Here is a 24,405-nt window from a genome sequence, read left to right as displayed (position 1 = left end):
CCCCTCTGGGTATCTGTGACTTCATCTTTGATATAAAAATGTATAAGTCATTTGTAAAGTGCCTTCCTTCATTTAAGACTCTTGATTCTTCAGATAGAAGAGTGCTTTACCATCCCAAGAGCACAAGAGAACTTTCAAGCCTTGAGACTCTATCCCAGACTTGAATTTCTTCTCATCACTGTCCTCAGGCGTATCCTTTCCATAGACGGAGCCTGGCAAAGTGTTAAGTGACTGACAGTCGAATAAAAAGCTTTGGTGCCAATTCCTATTTCCAGGTCCAGATGAAATTCTAATTTTCTGTAGCTCATACGTTTTAAACTTGTTTGGATATCTTTAAGACCCTAATCTGCGGAGCAGTGTTAATATTGAAAGCTGCATGAAACATCTGACACTCGGAATACATTGCAAAAGCTCAACAGAGACCAGGTCAGAGCAGCCAGCTCTTCTTTTTCCCTGACATTTAAATCGATCAGACAGCCCAGAACGCACCAGCCTGACTCTGAGCAAGGACACAGGCTCACGGGAGGGAACCCTGCATCCATGGAGCCATGAGAATGAACCAGAATAATGATCCACAGAAGGAACTGGAAAATGGTCCACAGAATGAACCGGGATAATGGTCCATGAATGGAACTGGAAAATCATCCATGCAGTGGACTGGAATAATGGCCCATGGAAGGAACTGGAATAATGCTACAATACAGAGTAGTGTGCACCTGCCATAACCATTCTCTTTTTACGGTTCTGTGTAACTGGAGAACAGTGCAACATAAAAGTTGGTCTAATGCTACTTTAGAAACAGAACAGAGGAAAAACAGGCTTATGTAAAAGACATCACGGAGTCAAAAGTTCAAGGACAGGGAAAGAACAGACTGGTCTGTTTAAGGACAGCTGCTGCTGCTGCTGCTAAGTGGCTTCAGTCGTGTCCAACTCTGCGCGACCCCATAGACGGCAGCCCACTAGGCTCCCCCGTCCCTGGGATTCTCCAGGCAAGAACACTGGAGTGGGCTGCCATTTCCTTCTCCAATGCATGAAAGTGAAAAGTGAAAGTGAAGTCGCTCAGTCGTGTCTTGACTCTTTAGCGACCCCATGGACTGCAGCCCACCAGGCTCCTCCGTCCATGGGATTTTCCAGGCAAGAGTACTGGAGTGGGGTGCCATTGCCTTCTCCGTTAATGACAGCACATGTCTACAAAAGTGAACAGAGTAAATTTGCCTGTTGTTGTTGTTTTATATCTAAGATGAAGTCACAGATACCCAGAGAAGATTGTTTCTACATTTTTGTTCACAGAGGTGAAATACAATGTGTATGTGTACAAAATGTATATGAGTAAGAAAACATAGTTTTCATTCCTGGAAGAAAACCGAGTAGTGTTGTAGTGATCATCAGGGGGGCTCACTATCAGTGAGGGAGCCTGGGATCTCAAATAATTCTCTCTCTCTCCCCCCCCCAACCAAACATATACACACACACACGTACATATACATATTGTGTATATACACACATGTGTATACATATGTGTATGTGTTTATATATATAAGTAACACAACACAGGACAGTGGACTCACAAGCCATGTGAACACAGAAGCAGGCAGCTCTGTCCCAGCCCAGGACAGAAGCCTGGGTGTAACCGTGACGGGAGGGACTCCGGCTCTCGCAGGTGTCTGAGGAAGAGATGCCTCTTCGATGGCTTCTGAAGGACAGCAGGTCGGTTGCATCTCTCTGTGACGCTGCTCAGGCCAGGCCAGAGTAGTTAATACAGGGCATGTCGTCTGTTCATCACGGCTTGGCTCTTCTCGTAATTAGCTGACATTGTTGGATTGGAAAATACCTGTGGAGAGGTGGGGGTGTCTTGCTGGTGCCTCCCGTGAGCAACTCAGAGCTGAACCCTCTGGGCTGCCTCGGCTCCTCACCCTGAGGGTTGATCCCTCCCAGAGGGGGCGACGGAACATCCCGGCAATAGGGACTCCAGGTCTCACATCAGAACATCACCCGGGTTCCTGGTGACTGATTCCCTGACAGGATTCCTCTCACTCTGACTGCATGCCATAAACACCCAGATCTCAGAGAGCATGAGGAGATTCTAGTAATTAAGAGCACTGCAGTAGCTCTTTATGACAAATATATCAGAAATTGCTAAAGGATCAGCGTTTGTTCAAGAAGGAAAATTCTTCTTTTCTGGCAATTCCAAAGAAGCCCGTGGCTTTCTAGATGAAAGGAATAGAAATCAGGAATCTCTGCCCACTTTGTTCCCCTTCTGACCTCATCTTTATAAAACAGGCCACATCCCAGGAAAGGCACATAATTCTGCAGACCTGTATAGTCCCTTAGCATGAGTGTCTTTATGATCTGGGTAGCATCTCATTTAAAACGGAAATTCATCTATGGTGGTATCTCTTTTTAGAAACTGTATCACAAGGTCATTCAGCCTGACAATGGTAGTGACAATGGTAAAACTTGCAACAGTGCTTTAATAGAAATTCATCATTTGCTAATAGCGTACTCCCAGTTATTGCGTTCATATGGACATTCACTACTTTCTATTTTAGAAAGACAGTGTTCTAAAAATGTGTTCAGCATTGGTCTGGCTTTCTAAGTTGATTAGTGATTGTAATTCTACTGTGGGAGGGACAGCTTTCATTCTTAACAAGAAACATGGAAAATTCAGGAGAATTTGCCTTCCCTAGAAATTATGAGTGTTAAAGAGCGGCTTTAATTAGGAAGGTTTAGCTCAGTAGGGGCAAAATGTTCAAAATAATCTAAAGGGAGAGAGCTTGAATTGGTCACATGCCAACAGAGGAAGTCATTTTCATGTCAACTCCACAGGAAGAGCCACTGGGGTAAGCAAATGTTTGCCATTGTCCCTCTGACTTCCTGAGGTCTGCGGAGGGTCTGTCTGTGTGTGGAAGTGCTAAGATGGAGCAGGAGGTAACAACATGGTTTTGAAGCCCTGAATTCCTAAGTTTTCGCTCTGCTGCTGTCTGTGCCATCATGGAATATGTTTTCCTAAAGTCTCGGATGGCGTTTTGCACCACCCTTGTTGGCTTTTGCCTAACACATTAGTATTTAATTTAACTGACAAGAGTTTGGGGCCCTGGGCATACCTTTAGATGATTATTTCAGAGAGAAAACAAATATAGGAAGTGACTTACCTTGTGCCCTAGAGTTAAACAGAATTTGCACACGAAATCCATAGAACATTTCTGCTTATCAACCCAATTCTTCTGTGGACTGTGAAAAAATTAATTTTCGTGCTACCTAGCATCTTGTCACTTATACTTCCCATAACTCAGAAGAATTAGCCAGTGTTATGCTACCTGACCCTAAAATACCTTTGAATTATAATCACATAATGTAAAACTTGAAAGGGACACTGAAAAAGGTGAACGAGTAATATCGTAACCTCTATTTTTTGCTCCTCTGAGCTGGGGAAGTGAGGTGGTCGGCTTCCCCTCCCCTGCCATGCGCCTCCCCTTGGGCCAACTCCAGGGCACACAGGCTCTGCCCACCTCCAACGGGACCTGTTTCTAGAAGCCTAGCCTCTCTGATCTCCTGCGTCTGTCTTGCTCCTCCTCTGGGAGGGTGGTGGTATGAGCATGTGCCAGCCAGCTCCTGTACTGGTCTGCGAAGTCCTGTGCTAAATAGACAGGTACTGAACTCCAAACAGAAGCAGAAGATATTAAGAAAAGGTGGTAAGAATACACAGAAGAAGTATACAAAAAAGATCTTAATGACCCAGATAACCACAATGCTATGATCACTCACCTAGAGCCAGACATCCTGGAGTCTGAAGTTAAGTGGGCCTTAGGAAGCATCACTACAAACAATGCTAGTGGAGGTGATGGAATTCCAGCTGAGCTATTTCAAGTCCTAAAACATGATGCTGTGAAGGCGCTGCACTCAATATGCCAGAAAACTTGGAAAACTAAGCAGTGGCCCCAGGACTGGAAAAGGTCCATTTTCATTCCAATCCCAAAGAAAGGCAATGCCAAAGAATGTTCAAACTACTGCACAATTACACTCATCTCACACACTAGCCAAGTAATGCTCAAAATTCTCTGAGTGAGGCTTCAACAGTATGTGAAACGAGAACTTCCAGATGTTCAAGCTGGATTTAGAAAGGCAGAGGAACCAGAGATCAAATTGCCAGGGGTCATCAAAAAAGCGAGAGAGTTCCAGAAAAACATCTACTTCTGCTTTATTTTCTACGTCAAAGCCTTTGACTGTGTGGATCACAACAAACTGTGGAAAATTCTCAAAGAGATGAGAATACCAGACCACCTTACGTGCCTCCTGAGAAATCTGTATGCAGGTCAAGAAGCAACAGTTAGAACTGGACATGGAACAACAGATTGGTTCCAAATTGGGAAAGGTGTACTTCAAGGCTGTATATTGTCACCCTGCTTTTTTAACTTATATGCATCATGTAAAATGCCCGACTGGATGAAGCACAAGCTGGAATCAAGATTGCCAGGAGGAATATCAATAACCTCAGATATGCAGATGACACCACTCTTACGGCCAAAAGTAAAGAGGAACTAGAGTCTCTTGATCAAAGTGAAAAAGAAGAGTGAAAAAAACTGGCTTAAAACTCAACATTCAAAAAACTAAGACCATGGCATCTGGTCCCATCACTTCATGGCAAATAGATGGGGAAACAATGGAAACAGTGACAGTATTTTCTTGGGCTCCAAAATCACTGCAGATGGTGACTGAGCCATGAAAATAAACGACTCTTGCTCCTTGAAAGAATAGCTATGACCAACTGAGACAGCGTATTAAAAAGCAGAGACATTACTTTGCCAACAAAGGTCTATCTAGTCAAAGGTATGGTTTTTCCAGTACTCATGTGTGGATGTGAGCATTGGATTATAAAGAAAGCTGAGCGCCGAAGAACTGATACTTTTGAACTGTGGTGATGGAAAAGACTCTTGAGAGTCCCTTGGACTGCAAGGAGATCCAACCAGTCCATCCTAAAGGAAATCAGTCCTGAATATTCATTGGAAGGACTGATGCAGAAGCTCCAATACTTTGGCTACCTGATGCAAAGAACTGACTCACTGGAAAAGACCCTGATGCTGGGAAAGATTGAAGGCAGGAGGAGAAGGGGACGACAGAGGATGAGATGGTTGGATAGCATCACCGACTTGATGGACATGAGTTTGAGTAAGCTCTGGGAGTTGGTGATGGACAAGGGAAGCCTGGCGTGCTGCAGTCCATGAGGTCTCAAAGAGTCGGACACAACTGAGAAACTGAACTGAACTGAATTCAAAATTTAGACCAATTTTAATTAAAAAAAAACCAAAACCTGGGTCATATAGTTGAACATTAGAAGTATCTGAGGTTGATCCTTTTTGTTACCAAGATATTGTTTATTTAATCACTTCTGGGGAAATATTTCTAATATGCCACGTACTTTTTATGTTTTTTTTCTTTTTGGCCATTCCCCACAGCTTCCCCACAATTTAGTTCCCTGACCAGGGATTGAGCCCATGCCCTCAGCAGTGAAAGCATGGAGTCCTAGCCACTGGACCACCAGGGAATTCCATTATATCTTTCTAAAGAGACTACATAATGCATTTGTAAAGAATCCGCCTGCAGTGCAGGAGACCTTGGTTTGATTCCTGGGTCGGGAAGATCCTCTGGAGAAGAGATAGGCTACCCGCTCCAGAATTCTTGGGCTTCCCTTGTGGCTTAACTGGTAAAGAATCCGCCTGCAATGCGGGAGATCTGGGTTCGATCCCTGGGTTGGGAAGATTCCCCTGGGGAAGAGAAAGGCTACCCACTCCAGTATTCTGGCCTGGAGAATTCCATGGACTATACAGTCCATGGGGTCGCAGAGAGCTGGAGATGACTGATCGACTTTCCCTTTCAGGTTCATAGTAGAGCAGCAGTGCCCTCCAGCATCCAGCGATGCTAACAGAGCCTCTGCATTTACACTGAGTGGCATCTTGACTGTTTCTCTGCCCTGCACTGCTGTGGGCACTTTTCACTCTCTCTCTCCTCCTTTCTAATTTGCTGCTCTTCATTGGCTTGGCGTTTAAGAGAGATCAAACAACTAAACCTGTTGGAAGCCTACCTAAAACAGGAAGAAAAAAACATTTGGGTCATTAGAGGCATGTGTTTTAGATGAACCAGTTTGATGACATCTGTACTGTGTTGGTTCTGTGTTACGATCTGGGGGCTAAGAAAGGCTTACTGCCTCCTGCTCAGTCCTTGGGCGCCGGTCCTCTGATTGTCAAACTTCGTTTTTTTTTACCCAGAGCTCGCTGACCTCAGCTCCTGGCTGTGCGTTCATGTCAGTGCTAGTTCTGTCTCATTTCTACTGAGCTCCTTCTTAATAGCTCAGACCTTGCAATGCCCTCTGTTGTGTGCAGCAGCCCTCACCTCTGAAAACCAGCCAGTGCGTGACGGGGTTTGAATGTTTACATCACACGCTGAAGCATTCAATTCAAAGCGAGGGCCACAGCTATAAAAGCCGCACAGAAGGAGGAAATATGCCAGTTGAAAAAAAAAGAAAAAAACGTCTAATTTGCAGGCAGCTTGCATTGTATTTTATAACAATATGTTTGACATTTTCAGCTTTCCTATGGCAGTAAATTGTACTTCTCCTAGCAGCAAGAGTTATTAAGTCTGTGCCCAGAATAAACCAGACTGTTTTGGAAAGTTTAGTTTTTTCAGTTTTCATATTCCATTTTATGACAATGTTGGTTTCTTCAGCAGTAAGCCTATAAGGAAGCTCTGTTTATTATTTCTAATTGAAAACTATAAATACCATTTGTACCCTTCACAGTTTCATCATAATTTACTTTAAAAAAATAAACAAATACAATTTGATTCTAAATTAAAAATTAAGTAAGACAGAAGATTTAACATAAAGCACTGATGGCAGGATATCTTGGTGATGGTGGTAAGCACTTAATGGAATCCAGGGTGCCATCTTCATGGACGGAATGTCCATGTCTCCTGCAGGATTCACATGTTAAAGCTCTGACTCTCCATGTGGCTGTATTTGGAGGGGGCCTATGCTATACTATGCTATGCTAAGTCGCTTCAGTCGTGTCCGACTCTGTGCGACCCCATAGACAGCAGCCCACCAGGCTCCATCGTCCCTGGGATTCTCCAGGCAAGAATACTGGAGTGGGTTGCCATTTCCTTCTCCAGTGCATGAAAAGAGAAAAGTGAAAGTGAAGTCGCTCAGTCGTGTCCGACTCTTAGTGACCCCATGGACTGCAGCCTACCAGGCTCCTCCGTCCATGGGATTTTCCAGGCAAGAGTAGTAGAGTGGGGTGCCATTGCCTTCTCCTTGGAGGGGGCCTATCAGGGTGTAATTAAGATGAAATTAAGTCATAAGAGTATGGTCCTGATCCAGCAGGGTAGAGACACCAGAGAGGTCTCTCTCCACGTGCACACAGAAGGAAGGTCAGATAATGACACAGGGAGAAGGAGGCTGTCTGCAAGCCAGCAAGAAGGGAGCTCTCACCAGAAACCAGACCAGGTGGAACCTTGTGGGAAAACATATTTCTATTGTTTAAGCCACCCTGTCTGTGGTACTTGGTCATGCCAGCCCATGCTAAGACACTATTTTGTGACACACACACTTATTTTACCAGGAAAGGCAATGATGTGTCTGTCATGAATGGGAACTCACTCACTCGTACTCAGTGGTGTCCAGCTCTGCGACCCCATGGACTGTAGCCTGCCAGGCTCCTCTGTCCATGGGATTCTCCAGGCACGAATACTGGAATGGGTGGTCATTTCCTCCTCCAGGGCATCTTCCCGGCCCAGGGATCAAACCCGCGTCTCCTTCGGCTCCTGCTTTGCAGTGGATTCTTTACCACTGAGCCACCTGGGAAGCCCCCCAAGATGTACAATTCCAATGACGTGGACATGTGAAATATTGAAAAATAAAGATGAAATACAATGTTTTTGATAAATAGTTTTTAAATAATAGCCCAAAAAGGACAATAATGACTTGAGTTTTTAAAAGTAGGCTTTTCCTTAGAAGGGCCAAGCGGTAGTGTACTTTCCTCATCAGGTCTTTGTTTGATGGCCTCCTAAACTGTTAGAAAATGAGACATTGCACAGCTCATGCACGAAAAAACTAGGGTCAGATGGGGGCAAATGGATATGAAACCAAAGCTTTCACTTTGATTGTTTACATCAGGATCTTAATTCCCTGGGCAGTCAGGGATATTGACAGAACAGTGCCTTTTCAGGCTAACTCTGCCCCGACTTCACTAAGAAAATGCAGACGGACCTCTTCCATTTCCATCTTTTTGCTCCACAGTCTCATGCATCCCTTTTGTTTCAGAATCCTCAGACTCCTCACCAAGGCTGGCCTCTCTCCTCCATGGATCCCGTCTTTACGGGGACATCAGCCTCATTCACCGCTCTTTCTGTCCCGGCCTTTGGCTTTTGCCCATGGCCTCCTCTCCTCGGCCAGCAGACACACGGAGCCCCCTCTGCTTAAACAGAAACACAAAGCCACACACAAGGCAAGCCCTGCCAGGCCCTGCCTCTGCTCTCAAGCTTTACCCTTGTCTTCCTCCTTCCTTTTCAAGAGGGGTCCATGAATCCCACCTGTCTGCTTGTCCTCCAGTCTCCTCTCAACCCATCGCAGCCTGGCTGCCGTGTGACACACTCCATCACCAAGGTCTCTTGGGTCATCCTGCCACCTGTTTCCATCGCTCGGTTTCAGAGAAACACCATCCTGGAGAGAAACTATGGTTGAGTTCCATAGGATGGTCATTTTGCTGGGACTTGGGGAATTCACTGTTAGTATGTGGACTAGAATATATTCTTTCTGAAGCCACTGGTCATCTTTCCAACATGAAGCCTCAGTTCAGTGCTGCTCAAGTGAAGGGTTCAGGATGCTAAGGAAGACTTGAAAGGAAATGGCTGCAGGATGTAAGGATGGTAAGGGAAGACCATGATGCTGGCATGGTCAGGCGAGGGAAATGTCAGCTGTGGAGTGAAGTTTATTTAAGCTCTGGGTCACAGTGAGAATGCACGCCATTATAAATACTTGAGAGCCAATGTGTAAATAAAAGAAAACTATATGTTTCTGAATGACTAAAACCTTCCTGTACTAATTCTGCAAGTGCAGGGGTCTACCCTGCCATACTGTGGTCTAGTTTAAATAAACAAATCCAAGATATAACTAAAGTAGTCACAGCTTTAACTAAAGTAATTGATACACAAAGTATTCAATAACCTGAATAAATGCTTTAATGATTACTATTACCTGTAAGAAAATTTTCTGTGTCGAAATACATAGTTTTCCTTCATTTTAAAAATTATTCCATTATCCTTCAATTTCCTTTTTTTTAAAGGACAAATCATAATACACAAAACCCTGGGTATCATTCAGAGCAGCAAACTATGTGGTTAAAAGTTTGTAACTTGACAGTTGAGTCCACAGGGTGTACCTTGCCTACAATGCAGTTTTCTGTTTTTAACAGCACTTACAGTGGGATTCCTAGTAACTTCTGCTTTCTGAACATTTGCTGTCATCCTAAAGTGGTATGTTATACATAAAACCATCAACATATCCAAAATATAATCATCTTAATGAGAATAAACATCTCCTGTATGCGCATACTTCCACTGCATCTCAAAAGGCCTAAAGTTTAACAAGTAAAATAGACAGATTACCTAACATAAATGACTTTAAAAATATCTGGCTGAACATTCCACTTGGAGGTTTAAACATCTCCTGCATACATAGGAATGTGCACGTGTGTCTGTGTAGCTTTTTTAAGGGAATGGCAGATTGTCTGGCCCAATTTTTCATGGTCATGTGGGAATATAACATTCTTGGCTCGCAAAACAAGAAAAGGTAGGTCTGCATTTCTGCCAACTAGATGCAAAGCCTCAAGAGCTTCCTGCAAAGGAAAGCCAGAGTGGAGAATCCAGGCAGTGTCTGCAGGAGGAAAAATTAATGGTAGAAGGTTGGAGGGCCTTGATGATGAATGGCCTTAACAGCTTCAAAAGCAACCTTTTCTCTGGTTTCAGGCCTGTCTGTCAGTGGATTCTCTGGGCTCTGGTCCTACTCTTTAACCCATATTCAACTGGATGGCAAGAAGTAGTTTGCTCAGAAGTCTCACTGAGTACATCCTCCTCATCTCCTAAGAGCTTGGGTGAAATGTCAGTGCCTAGGGTGAGTGCCACTTGTGAAATGTTTCAGCTGGGCCTGGAATGACAGCAATGCTCTCATTTATTAATTTCCCTCAATTGAGCCATGTTCCCTGACATGCCATTTCCTGGCCTACTGAAGGTAACATTGTCTACATTTCTCTAGCACATGAAGTACCTATTAATACATTTCTTTTAATATTTAGGTAATTTAAAAATTAACAGCATGCATTGGTGTGGAACTTTGGCTACAACTGATGAGCAAATCGTGATGCATTATTATTAATAAGTGTCCATAGTAGGTAGTAGACTTCACAGTTTGTATTGTTGTGTACTGTGGGTTTTGCCACATGCAAATGTCATGTATCCACAATTACCCACACACCATGCAGAATAGTTTCACTGCCATAAACCCTCTGTGTCCACTTAATTCACTTCTTTTTCCCCACCAAAAACCCCTGATCTTTTTACTGTCTTTGTAGTTGTTCCCAGATGTCAAAAAATTGGGATTATATATAGAATTTAGCCTTTTCAGCCTGGTTTATTGACTTAGCAATTATGCACTTAAAGTTCCTTCTCCATGTCTTTCTGTAGCTCCATAGATATCTTCATCATGGAATAATATTCCAGGACTTCCCTGGTGGCCCAGTGGTTAAGACTCCACACCACCAATGGAAGGAGCGTGGGTTTGATTCCTGGTCAGGGAAGTTGTGCATGATGCAGCCAAAAAAAAAAAAAAAAAAAAACGACAGCAGCAACTATGACTAGTATAGCACTGTATGAACAGTTTATCCATCCACCTATTGGAGGACTTCTGGATTATTTGTGAATTTGGGATGTTTGCGTTATAAACATGTGTGTGCAGGTTTTTGTGTGGATTTGCCTGATAATTTTTTGGTACTCAGCAATACAAGTGCGGTCTAATGCAAGCCGACTTGTGGATGCTGTTCATTTTTGGTGCCCATGAGATATTCACTTTGAGTCTTCTTTTCTCAATGCTCCTTAACACCTGTTGGGCTCTCAACTATCATCTCTGGCTGGAAGGTAACTTCTGTAGATGTATTTTCTGAAGCTCAGTTACTACTGATCACCAAAAGTTTATTAAGTTTCTTCAAGTCTGCTATTACAGATGAATAAGATTTCTTGGTTGAGTCCACAGAAGGCTGGTATCTGCCAATGAGACTTCAAGAGAGGGAGCAATTCCCACCCAGCAAATGTGGCAATTTCTTGTTTGTTCCAGACATGTCAGTATTACTGTCCAGATCTATAAACCCCCAATGGAAACCAAGTTAAAAATTTTCAAATGAAGGGTCATATTTTAATGCTTCTATTTCCATAAAGGTCTTCCCTGGTGGCTCAGACGGTAAAGAATCTCCCTGCCAGTGCAGGAGACGCGGGTTTGATCCCTGGGTCAGGAAGATCCCCTGGAGGAGGAAATGGCAATCTACTCCAGGATTCTTATATGGAGAACCCCCAAGACAAAGGAGCCTGGTGGGCTAGAGTCCATGGGGTCTCAAAAGAGTCAAGACATGACTGAGGGAGTAAATAACAACAATTTCCATAAAGGGACTAATAAGTTGCGATCAGATGCATTGGGTTTTTTGGTTTTTTTTTTAACTTCCTTATTTTGTATTGGGGTATAGGTGATGAATCAGGGCTTCCCTGGGAGCTCAGCTGGTAAAGAATCCACCTGCAATGTAGGAGATCCTGGTTCAATTCCTGGGTTGGGAAGATCCCCTGGAGTAGAGATAGGTTACCCACTCGGCTAGTATTCTTGGCTGGAGAATCCCCATGGGTAGAGGAGCCTGGTGGGCTACAGTCCATGGGGTCTCAAAGAGTTGGACACGACTGAGTGACTAAGCACAGCACATGGCTGATTAATAATGTTGTGATGGTTTCAGGTGAGCAGCAAAGGAATGCAGGCTTACATTTACATGTGTCCCTTGACCCCTAAACGTCCCTCCCATCCAGGCTGCCACATAACATTGAGCAGAATTCCATGTGCTATACAGTGGGACCTTGTTGGTTATACATTTTAAATAAAGCAATGTGTACATGTCCATCCCAAGCCCCCTAACTTGACATTATTACCTACTTCCACGGCCAAAGGAAGCATATTTTTCTCTTTATGTAGAAGGACCACATTCTGCTACCTGTCTCCTTTCATCTCACCTTCCAAGCCAACAGGTGGCTGTTGGTTTGTTGCCTGTTTCCAGGAAGTTCATGTCCCCTGTGTTATGTTTTTGGTCACGTGTTTGATCTCATGCTGTTGATCCCCTGGTTCTTTATGCTTCTGGAGGCTATTCCCTGACTCCATTCTAGATGCCACGCCTTTTCTCTTAAAAACATCTGTGGTCAGCGCGTTATGACAGAAGAGCTAGCTTCCTTGTGTGAGGATGGACTTCGAGACCCTGGGTGCTTTTATCAGCAGGCAGCTTGTTTAGATGATCCCAGATTCCTTTCTCTGATGAATTCTGCAGAGACAGTGCTGGACTTCCGCCCAACAAAGTGTGATGCTGGAGAAGTATAATGAAAAAGATCCTGACGGGAAATAATGTTCTTTTCCCCTTCCATTTTTAACTCATTTAAAAATCGATATGGTGGATATATACCCCAAAGAACTGGAAGCAAGCGCTTGTGGAGAGATTTGCACACCCAAGTCCATAGCAGCATTATTCACAGCTGCCAAAGGTGGAAGCGACTCAAGTATCCACTTAGACATGAATGAATTAACATAATGTGTATATACCTACAGAAGAATACTTGTGTTGTTTAGTCGCTCAGCCGTGTCCAACTCTATTGCCACCCCATGGACCTCCAGACTCCTGTCTGTTGGATTCTCCAGGCAAGAATACTGGAGAGGGTTGCCATTTCCTCCTCCAGGAGATCTTCCAACCCAGGAATCGAACACACATCTCCTGCATTGGCAGGCAGATTCTGTACCACCGAGCCACAGGGAAACCCACAGAAAAATACTATTCAGCCTTAAATAGAAGTACAACTCTGATATATGCCACAGCATCAATGTATATTTTGCTAAGTGAAATAAGGCAGTCACACAAGGACAAATACTGTGTGATCCCACTAATATAAGGTACCTAGAGTACTCAGTGGCACCCCACTCCAGTACTCTTGCCTGGAAAATCCCATGGACGGAGGAGCCTGGTGGGCTGCAGTCCATGGGGTCACTAAGAGTTGGACACGACTGAGCGACTTCACTTTCACTTTTCCCTTTCCTGCATTGGAGAAGGAAATGGCAACCCACTCCAGTGTTCTTGCCTGGAGAATCCCAGGGACGGAGGAGCCTGGTGGGCTGCCGTCTATGGGGTTGCACAGAGTCGGATATGACTGAAGCGACTTAGCAGCAGCAGCAGCAGAGTAGTCAAACTCATAGAAACAGGAAGTAGAAACAGTGGTTGCCAGGAGCTGGGAGGAGAGGTAAATGGGGAGTTGCTGTTTAATAGGTGTAGTTTCAGCTTTGTAAGATGATAAACATTCTGGAGATGAATGATGATGATTGCACAGCAGTATGAACGTACTTAATGCCATGAATTACAGACTTAAAAATGGTTAAAATGGTAAGTTTTATGAAAGTCACTATTACAATTAATGCAATAATGCTACACAACACTTAATCTTGGGTGAGATCTTAAGTCCAGGCTTGCTGGGGCAGTCCCCACCCAAGCTTCTTTTCCCCAGGGCACTCATTAATACAGGCAGACCTTGAAAATACTGTGGGTTCGGTTCCAGACCACCGCAATAAAGCAAATATGGCAATAAAGTGAAGAACGTGAAATTTTGGTTCCCGTTACAATAAAAGTTATGTTTGTAATATACTGTAGTCTATAAGTGTGCGACAGCATTATGTATAAAAAATGTATGTACCTTAATTAAAAAATACTTTATTGCTAAAAATGCCAACTGTCATCTCAGCGTTCAGTGAGTCTTAATCTTTTTGCAGTAGTTAACATCAAAGATCACTGATCACAGATCAACATAGCAAATATAATAACAATGAAAAAGTGTGAAATAGTGTGAGAATTACCAAAAAGTGACACAAGGTGAACACATGGTGTTGGAGAAATGGCACTGATAGACTTGCTCGATGCAGGGCTACTTCCAACCTTCAATTTGTAGGCAAGACAAAATCCACAAAGTGGAATAAAATGAAGCACAATATAATACCATCTGCCCGCAGTGCCCCCGCTCTTTGCTCTCAGAAGTGCCCCAGGTTGAACAGTAAGTCACATGATCACCCTGGTTCTATTTTGTGATCGCATAAATCATTGTATTGCCATCTTCGTTTTAAAACGTCTTAACATTTAGAACATGCCTGCATTTTCTAGAATCACTCTAATTATAAACACGGTGTCCCGGAGAATGCTACAGTCTCCAGTATTTTTATTTTTTAATTTAAAACAACACTTATTTATTTGCTCATAACTCTGTTGGTTAGGTATTTGGCACAACATGCCTGAGTTTTCCGCTCCGACTATGGTTAAGACTGAGACCAAGATAATCAGCCAGGGTGAGCTGTCAGCTAGAGGTTCTGGGGTAAAATCTGCTTCCAAGCCAATTCTTGGAATTGAATTCAATTTCGTGTGGTCATAGGAATGAAACCCTTGATCAGAATGAGGTTCCCCTTTCCTTGATGGCCCTCTTCACATTTAAAAAAAAATTACTGATTACTTGCCGAACAATGACTGAAGTACCAAAAGCAGCCCTCCATTCTCACGAACTCTTTACTTCTTTAAACACTAAAAGCCTCTTTTTTTTTTTAATTGAGGTAATCCTGGTTTGTAACATTATATACATTGCACGTGTGCAGCATTATATTTTGACTTCTGTCTACACTGCAGTGTGCTCACCGCTAAAAGTTTAGTTTCCCATCACCCACTCCATAACCACTTCTCTGTTCTCTGTACCTGTATGTTTGTTTGTGGTTTTTAAATTTTGGTTTGTTCGTTTATTTTGTTTTGTTCTATATTCCACGTAAGAGTGAAAATACATGGTATTTGTCTTTCTCCATCTGACTTATTCCACTTACCATAATATGTTCAAGGTCAGTGTTGTAGTAAATGGAAGATTGCATCTTTTTATGGCTAAGCGATATTCTGTTGTGTACATAAACCACATCTTCTTTGTCCATCCATCCATAGACAGAGTGGGCCTTTGTTTCCATGTATTAGCCGTTGTAAGTAGTACAATGAACGTGATGGTGTATATATCTTTTATAATTAGTGTTTTTGTTTCTTTAAATAAATATCCAGGAGTGGAATTACTGGATCATATGGTAGTTCTATTCTTAATTTTTTGAAGGATCTTCATATTGTTTTCTGTAAGTGATTGCACTGGTTTACATTCCCACCAACAGTATATGTGGGCTTCCTTTTCTCCACAGCCTTTCCAACACTTGCTATTTCTTGTGTTTTTGGTAATAGCCATTCTAATGGCCCGGAGAAGGCAATGGCACCCCACTCCAGTACTGTTGCCTGGAAAATCCCATGGACGGAGGAGCCTGGTAGGCTGCAGTCCATGGGGTCGCTAGAGTCGGACATGACTGAGCAACTTCACTTTCACTTTTCATTTTCATGCATTGGAGAAGGAAATGGCAGTGTTCTTGCCTGGAGAATCCCAGGGATGGGGGAGCCTGGTGGGCTGCCGTCTATGGGGTCTCACAGAGTCGGACACGACTGAAGCGACTTAGCAGCAGCATTCTAATCGCCATGAGGTGATACCTCATTGTGGCTTTGATTTGCATTTCCCTGATAATTTGTGATATTAAATATATTGTCATGTGCCTCTTGGCCATCTGCATGTCTTCTCTGGGAGAATGTCTGTTCAGCTCCTCTGCCTGTGTTTTAATTGGGTTGTCTGGCTTTTTATTGTTGAGTTGTAGAAGTTTTTGGTATTTTGTTTAGATATTAACCCCTTACTTGATACACGATATGCAAATATCTTCTCCCTCTTGTTAGGCTGTCTTTTCATTTTGTTACTGGTTCCTCCTGCTGGGAAGAGGCTTCTTAGTTTCATGTCGTCCCATTTGTTTCATGGCTGATTTTGTTCCCCTTGCCTGAGGAGACATGTCCAGAAAGACATTACTAAGACCAACTGCAAAGAGAATACTGCCTGTGTTTTCTTCTAGTAGGTGTATGGTTTCAGGTCTTACATCAAGTCTTTAATCCAATTTGAGTTTCTATTTGTGTATGGTTTAAGACTAGTATGATTTCATTCTTTTGCATGTGGCTGTCCGGTTTTTCCAAGAACGTTTATTGAAGAGACTATCCTTTCTCCTTGTATGTTCTTTGCTCTTTTGCCATAAATTAATTGTCCATATGTGTGTAGGTTTCTTTCTGGGCTCTCAATTCTGTTCCATTGATCTGTGTGTCTATTTTTCTGCCAATACCATGCTGTTTTTACTACTATGTTTCTATAGTATAATTTAAAGTCAGGCAGTATAATTTTATAGTATAATTTAAAATCAAACCCAGCTTTACTCTTTTCTTCTCAGGATTGCTTATATGGGATCTTTTGTGGCTCTAAATACATTTAAGGGGTTTTGGTTCTATTTCTATGAAAAATGTTGAAATTTTGATAGGTATTGAACTTAACCTGTAGATTGTTTTAGATAATATGTAAATTTTAACAATTTTAATTCTTCCAATCCTTGAGCATCTAATATCTTTCAGGGTTTTTTTGTCTTCTTTTGATTTCTTTCAGTAATGTCTTATAGTTTTCAGGGTACAAGTCTTTCACTTCCTTGATTAAATTTATTCCTAGATGATATTATTCTTTTTGTTGTGACTATAAATGGGATTGTTTTCTCAATTTCTCTTTCTGCTAGTGTGTTGTTAGTGTGCACTTTGGCAGCACATAATACTAATATTAGTTTGTTACTAGTGTATAGAAATGCAAAATCCAATTTTATGTATTGACTTTGCACCCTGAGGCTTTACTTCTAATAGTTTATTATTTCTAATAGTTTGTGGTGGGGTCATTAGGATTTTCTATATATAAAATCATGTCATCTTCAAATAGTGACAGTTCTTCCTTTTCAATTTGGATGCTTTTTATTTATTTTTCTTGCCTAATTCTCTTAAATACCATGTTGAATAAGTGTGGTGAGAGTGTGCATCCTTGTTCCTGATCTCAGAGGGACAGCCTTCCGTTTTCAATGTTTAGTATGATGTTAGTTGTGGGTGTGTCATATAAATTTTGCCTTAAAAAATGTATCACAACCCCATGGTCTCTCTTCCCACATCCCTGATTCAATTTGGCACGTCAGTGATCTAACCAGTGATTTAAGACTTGGATGTTCTTCTGCTCTATAATACACTTGGCAAATCAAAAGACCATTTTGATTTTCAATCTTAAAAAAAAAACAACAGAGTTGTGTCCTACAACTTAATCTTTAAGCTCCATATAGCTAGACAAGAACTCATCATGCTTATAGCCCAGAGGGAGGAAAAAACCAGGTTTTTCTCTTGAATATTTACTCAAATAGGAATGAGAGAGAAAAAGAGGAGGGTGGGGGAAAGCTGGAATTAGGTCATTTGTGTGTTACTGTAACTTACAAAGGTGAATACCACTTACTGTTCCTCACAGTGAATCCGATTAAGGTTAGATTCAACCAGCTCCTCCCTGAGAATATACTCTAAATGGGCTTAGATGGGGGCTCACTGTGGAAGAGAATGCATTTGTCCTGAAGCTGCGTTTACAGAGAAAGAGTACTGTTTTTATTTTGATGTGTTTATTTATGGTGACGTGGGGCCAAGTGGCTAAACTCTTGCTGTCACCACTGGATGTATAATATGATAGTGTGGTTTATCCCAGGCAGCGTTTATAATTCTGCATTTAAATTCTTTCATTACCTACCAGAGCAGATCTCTGAATGAACTCTCACCTTTTGAGACATGAAAATCAATTAGAAATTATATATGTATTAGACTAACAAATTCACTAAGTAACTCCATCTCCCTCAGCTACTCTTCTCTAATTTTAAGGTTCAAATATCAGAAGCAAATATAAAATGATTTCATTCAATAATCAAGACTTAATTCCTAGATGTGATAATATAATTTCTGAGTACAAATAAATGATAATGTGTTACTTAGGAATTATAAAGACGAATCATATTTGATCTTCAAATCAGGGTTTCCCTGATAGCTCAGTTGATGAAGAATCTGCCTGCAATGCAGGAGGCCCCAGTTCAATTCCTGGGTTGGGAAGATCTGTTGGAGAAGGGATAGGCTACCCACTCCAGTATTCTTGGGCTTTCCTTGTGGCTCAGCTGGTAAAGAATCTTCCAGCAATGTGGGAGACCTGGGTTTGATCCCTGGGTTGGGAAGATTCCCTGAAGAAGGGAAAGGCTACCCACTCCAGTATTCTTGCCTGGAGAATTCCATGGACTGTATATAAGTTCATGGGGTCACAAAGAGTTGGACATGATTGAGTGACTTTCACTTTCAATCATATTTACTTTAATAACTCAAAAAAAAAAATCTGACAAGACTTAGAGTATGAAATAAGTAATTAGAGTGAATTCAAGCATACTCTTATTTTAATCTCCAATTAACAGGACATTTCTCTATTTAATCCTCTAAGGAAAAAAAAAATTAAAGTTCCAGAGCAAAGAAAGATTCAATAGAAACACAGCCATACAGATAATTCATTTAATGAAAGAACCAGTCTTCCAGAAGCTATTATATCCCTGATCAAACCCTAGTTCCTCCTTTGTGTTGCTATTCATTAAGTAGATAGGCTTTCTGGAACTTGAGTGGGGAGGAGCTTTTAAAAATCATTTTCTTGATATTTTACCTCAATTACAAAACAGAAACAAAAGAAGATTATTTCATATTCAAATAGAACCACCACAGGAAAGGGTAGGTCCTTAGGAATTTTAGTGATTTATTTGCTTGATGCTTTTTCTAGCAATTTCATCTGTAATGACTGTAACATCCATCTGCTTGAAATGCAAATTGGTTAGCAACTGGATCCTTTTTTGATTCTTACAATATATCATCTCTCTGCTTTGAATAAAATATTCTAGCTAAGTCTCTGATGAAATCTGTTTCCAGTAAGCTTTGGAAATGGAGTGTCACACAGCATCCATTCTGGTCTCCTCCAGGTGTGCCTTCCTCTGTCTCTAGGCTGGAGAACCATCAGCTACATTTCCCAGAGTCCCTTGCAGCCAGGGTTCTGGGCACAGCTTAGGTTCTGCCAAGTGAGAGGACCTGGATGAGAAGCGAGGTAGACGGTGTCTAAGGAAGATGTTCTGCTTCTGTCCTTGGTAACCAGGTTCTGTTACTAGCTTCCTGCGTGGAGTGGTGCTTTGTAGCAGCTTCTCTGATCACTGAACACAGCTCAGAGAGTGAGCTCTGATGTCAGCAGCTCAGGCAGCAGCTCCAATTTCCAGCCTCCGGACTTGGGCGATGATGGCAGCAACCCTAGGACACCAGTTCCGTGGAGCTCTCTGGGGCTCACCCCTCCAGTCCAGCCTGCAGCCTCTCCTCTCTAAGCAGCAGCAGCCTTTCCTTCCAGCCTTCCTGTGAGCACCTACTTCCCATATGAAACCCCTTTCTGCTTAAAATAGCTGGGATAGTTTCTCTTATCTGCACCATGACATTAAAACAAGAGAAAGGAAAGAGGACAGCCTTCAGTGCCCAGGACAGCAGGTAAAGCCTGGAGAGAACCACGAAAGGGAAAATGACCTCCACAGTGACTCCTTAAGGACCAGGGAGAAGTCACAGGCCCTGCCACCAAGAACTCCCCAAATCTGGGCACCACTCTTAGGGCCCAAGGATGAGGCCACAGCATAAAGGCTTAGAAATAGTCATGAGACATTTTGGAGAAAAAGGAAAAAAGAAAAACATGAAAGGAAAAATAACAAGAGGGGAGAGAGGAAGGAAAAAGAAGGGAAGAGAGAAGAGAAGAGGAAATAAAAAACCAAATAAAACCAGGCACTGGTGACAGTTCTCTGCCAGCTTCCTCACGTGACCTGGCCTGGGTGGCACTGCCCAGTCCGACCTGTTAGTGTCACAGAGCTGGGCTCACGGGGTCTCAGATGCAGATGCAGGGGCGCTTTCCACAGGAGAAATCAAGTGAATCCATCAGCTCTTGAATAGGTAGATTCAAACTGGATAAATACATATATTTTGTTTATTTCCAGCTATCCTATACACGTGTGCGTGCTAAGTCACTTCAGTCGTGTCCAGCTCTTTGTGACGCCATGGACTGAAGCCCGCTGGGCTCCTCTGTCCATATATTCTCCAGGCAAGAATATTGGAGTGGGTTACCGTGTCCTCTTCCAGGGGATCTTCCAGATCCAGGGATAGAAACCATATCTCAAATCTCCTGCCCTGGCAGGCAGCTTCTTTACCACTAGCGCCACCTGGCAAGTCCATCTATACATAGTGTTCTTTCTCTTGATAGATAGATAAAAAGAAGTCTAGTAGCTGGAAATTAGAGTCCATGGAATTGCAAGGAGTTGGACATGACTGAGCCCGCATGCATGCAGCTGAAAATATACAAAATATGTATTCTAAACAAAAATCTATTAGATTTTTAAAAAGGAAATGAATCCAGATGGCTTTAAAGTCAGACAGTTAATAATGCAAAGAGTTGACAAACTAGTCAATTATGGTAAATATTGGCTTAGGCTCTGGGCAGCTTAAAAAAAAAAGATTGTCAGTATGTTTTTTATAATTCAGTAGAGTGATCTGTAAGAAAAACAAATCCTAAGCTGTTTACACAAAACAATTAAGATTCTATGGAGATGTAATTCTTAATGTAAAAGAAAAGCAAGCATGTCTCCCAGCCCAGCTTGCTGTTCAAGCCCCGCTCCCACACCACTGCCCCCCCTCGGCAAAGATATCTGTTCTCTCTGCTGCTCCCTCTCTCCTCATCAGGAAACCTGCACACAGGAAGCGCACAGAGTCTCTGCAGGTGTTGTTCACTGGGCTTTAATCCTTCCCAACCCCAATATCACTTCCTAAAGCACACGTTCCTGACCTCCCTCCCTCCACGGGTCAAATTCCCTGTCTCCTCCCTTGACGTGTTTCCTGCATAGCACTCAGCACAGGTATAACGATAGGTTTACCTGTGTAGTACCAGCAGCCATGCTTCCAGGAGGGGATACATCTGCTTTTCTTGCATCCTGAAGGCTTTAGCATGGTGTCTCAGGTGACTTAGGGATGCTCAACAAATAAAACCCTGCATGAGTCATATTGCTGCTTCAGCCCCAGCTACTCCATTTCTAAGTATGTACCTGCCCAGGGGAAAACTATGGACTCTTATCGTTTTATGAGAACCACACTTTAATGGCATTAACAGAAGCTAGTTTATAAAAGATTTAAATTTGATTTTAGAATTTCATCTCCTTCCTCTCCCTGCTATCTCATCATTACCTCTCAGAATCACCACACATAACTTCGTTCAGCTAGATAAGCCGGTGGTCTGTCCATGGGGGAGGAGATACAGGCTTGACAGTATAAGCCTCTAATTCTCCCCCAAACACTGATTACTAAGAGTCTATTGTACCCTGTAGTGTATTGTACAAAAGTATAATAAGTTAACCAGGACAGGAGAATGAGTCACCCAAATATTGAGTTCTACCATCAATTACACAGCAACCCCTCTGCAGCCCTAGGAGATGAGATTTAACCCATTTCTCTTTCTTGTAAGACAGCTCACAATGTGCATTTTACACCAGTTATTCCATTTGCTCCCGACTACCACCTTAGTTGGGCTTCCCAGGTAGCGCTAGTGCTAAAGAACCCACCTGCCATTGCAGGAGACATAAGAGATGCAGGTTTGATCCCTGGGTCGGGAAGATCCCCAGGAGAGGGCATGGCAACCCACTCCAGTATTCTTGCCTGGAGAATCCCACAGACAGAGGAGCTTGACGGGCTACAGTCCATAGGGTTGCAAAGAGGCAGACACCACTGAAGCAACTTAGCATGCATGCACGCACCACCTTAGTTACGAAATATTATTCCCATTTCACAGATGAGGAAATGTGGCAATTCAGTCCAGGTGATGGAGCTCAAACTCCAAGTGTTTCTCTGTTTGGAAAGTGAGTACCCAAAGTGAATGGTGCAACTCCTCTAGGACACTTCTTAGCTAGAGGTTCAGGCTGTGTGATGACATCAAGAAAGGAGAATCACACAGGCGAAGGGACGTTCGGTGGGTCGATTAGCACACCCACACTTCCAGCCTGACCACCAACCAAGCTGCACCAGAATCAGCCTCCATATTTAGTTCCTTCTGTCTGTCTTTAAGTAAATCACCACACAGTCTTCATCCCTTCCTACCACTCTCCTCAGAACGCGTCCAAATTTATCTACGCTTAAAAGCATAAGACTGCACAGGCAAGTGCTGACAGCTTAATCGCAACGATACTTCATAGAAGGGCTAAATCACAGTGAGAGCTGATTCAGCTCCCATTTAAAATACGAATCGGAACATCAACATGCAGTAAACACAGGATTTAGTTGCATTTCTTCCTCAGCACGGAGGTCCTGTTTATTGCCAAGCTTGTCTGGCCCTCTGCCTTCCTCGAGGTAGTGCTGATAATTGTCCATCATAATGTGTCTCAGATTCTGGACACACGTTCTCTAAAGGCGCATGTGAATTCTTTACAAGTGGAATGCATATAAATATCCCCGTATCCACCTATCAGAAATACTGAAAGTATTAATACCTTCTTTACAGTCCTGTTAATCCCCTTAGGATTTGGCTTTAGAAGATATAGGTACACAGAGGGTTAAGATGTATTGGGAAAGCACCCCTCCCCCCACCACTGCCCCTCTGCTTTAAGGCAGAGTTAACCATGAGAACATAGCATTTTTCATTTCCCATCCCTCCAGTAAGTAAAATCTTATTAAAACCTTGATGCTTTTGCTATACGAAGACAGACACACAAAAGGACAAAGTATTTCCAAAGAACATCATTTCATTAATTGAATCTTCCTAGAAAAAGGATTTCTTTTGAACTAAGAGAAGGGTCTATAGAGAACCCGCCTCTCAAACCTGACCGAATGCATTAAGAAAGCAGTTCTCTGGAGCAGTTTCCTTGGTGAGGAGATCCTTTCCAACCTGTCAAGGTCCACTTTAAAAGAAGTTATGGGCAATCAGGGGCCACCAGGGAGTCGCTTTCATTCTCTTCAAATGATCTTTCCCTCTGAGCTACTCTAGAGCAGCCCTCACCATCCCTGGAGACTCCTTCATACTGCGTTTCCAGCCGGGCATCAGGACAGAAAAACCTACAATTGTTCCTTCCTAAACTTCAAGACAGATTAACCGGTCATCAGTCAGAAATGTCAAGGATTCGCTGTGCTAATGAGTCACATGAATAATAGTACTTCAACTCCTTAAACAAGGAGTTAAAAGCCAACTGTTAACCTGTATTATTGCCAGTAACCTTAAACTCAAATGACATAGCTGTGTTCTAGCTTTTCGCCCCCAGGAAATACTCCGTGTACATTTAAATGCATGCAGACATACCAATATAAAGATTCATCTGTGCTGTAGTTGTTCACAACCGTACCCTGTTTCTATGCATCGCACGCTTAGAATGTTTATCACGAAGAACTCAAATAATATGTAAGGACATTTAGAGCAAATACTACACAAATTCTGCCAATCCCGTTTTGATATTCTTTCTTAAACTGTATTTTTGACATCAGCTTGGACTATTTCAATAAGTTTTTCCAGATCAACTAAAAAATATTCCCTGACAAACTTTCTGGCCTCAAGTTATGTTCGTTTATTGCCTCAAGCTAGTTAAAAATCAATTCCCAAGTGATAGCTTCTAAAGGGAAAGATACACATGTACTCCAGGAAAACACAAATTACTTTTCACCTTTAGATACGAAACAGGTCTCCTGCAGCTCCGGGTTCTGATTTATCCGCTGTCACATCCGAAGCCCATCCCCGCAGTCCCTTCCTGCACGTCAGGCTTCGCTGTTCGGATCACGTCTAAGTTTTCAAGGTAAGCAGGTCACCCTCGGCGACTGGAATGACAGCGGAAGAGCAGGCACTCACCCCAGGCGGTCAGACCCGGGACGCGGGCGCCCTAAAGCGCGGGAGGCGACCTGTCGCGCCCCCTCCTCCGGATCCAGGCGGGGAGGGCAGGAGCGGGGCCGGCCCAGCTAGGGTGGAAGGGAGGCTCCCCGCCTCCCACCTCTGCGGACCACGGTCAACGCCACGGTCGCTGGTCCTGGCCGCGAGGTATGGGGGCGGGCAGCACTACGAAACCGAATAGTTCCA

At 42.9% G+C, this 24,405-nt stretch overlaps 1 protein-coding gene across 2 annotated transcripts in view; it reads right to left on the bottom strand.

The window, feature by feature from the left end:
- KIAA1456 (KIAA1456 ortholog) overlaps positions 1-24,388 on the bottom strand; it is a 68,706-nt gene extending 44,318 nt beyond the window's left edge. The window contains exons 1-2 of one of the 2 annotated variants that reach the window (XM_010838827.1): positions 23,999-24,388; positions 1,569-1,831 (exon numbers count right to left, since the gene is read on the bottom strand). The gene's annotated coding sequence lies outside the window, so the exon portion shown is untranslated. The remainder of the gene's footprint in view (positions 1-1,568; positions 1,832-23,998) is intronic. The other variant, XM_010838828.1, reaches the window with a different exon arrangement.
- Positions 24,389-24,405: the final 17 nt, after the last annotated feature.

This window comes from Bison bison, unplaced genomic scaffold (assembly GCF_000754665.1).
Source record: "Bison bison bison isolate TAMUID 2011002044 unplaced genomic scaffold, Bison_UMD1.0 scf7180017864105, whole genome shotgun sequence".
NCBI classification, from domain to species: Eukaryota; Metazoa; Chordata; class Mammalia; order Artiodactyla; family Bovidae; genus Bison; species Bison bison.
This window is presented reverse-complemented; position numbering and strand designations above follow the sequence as displayed.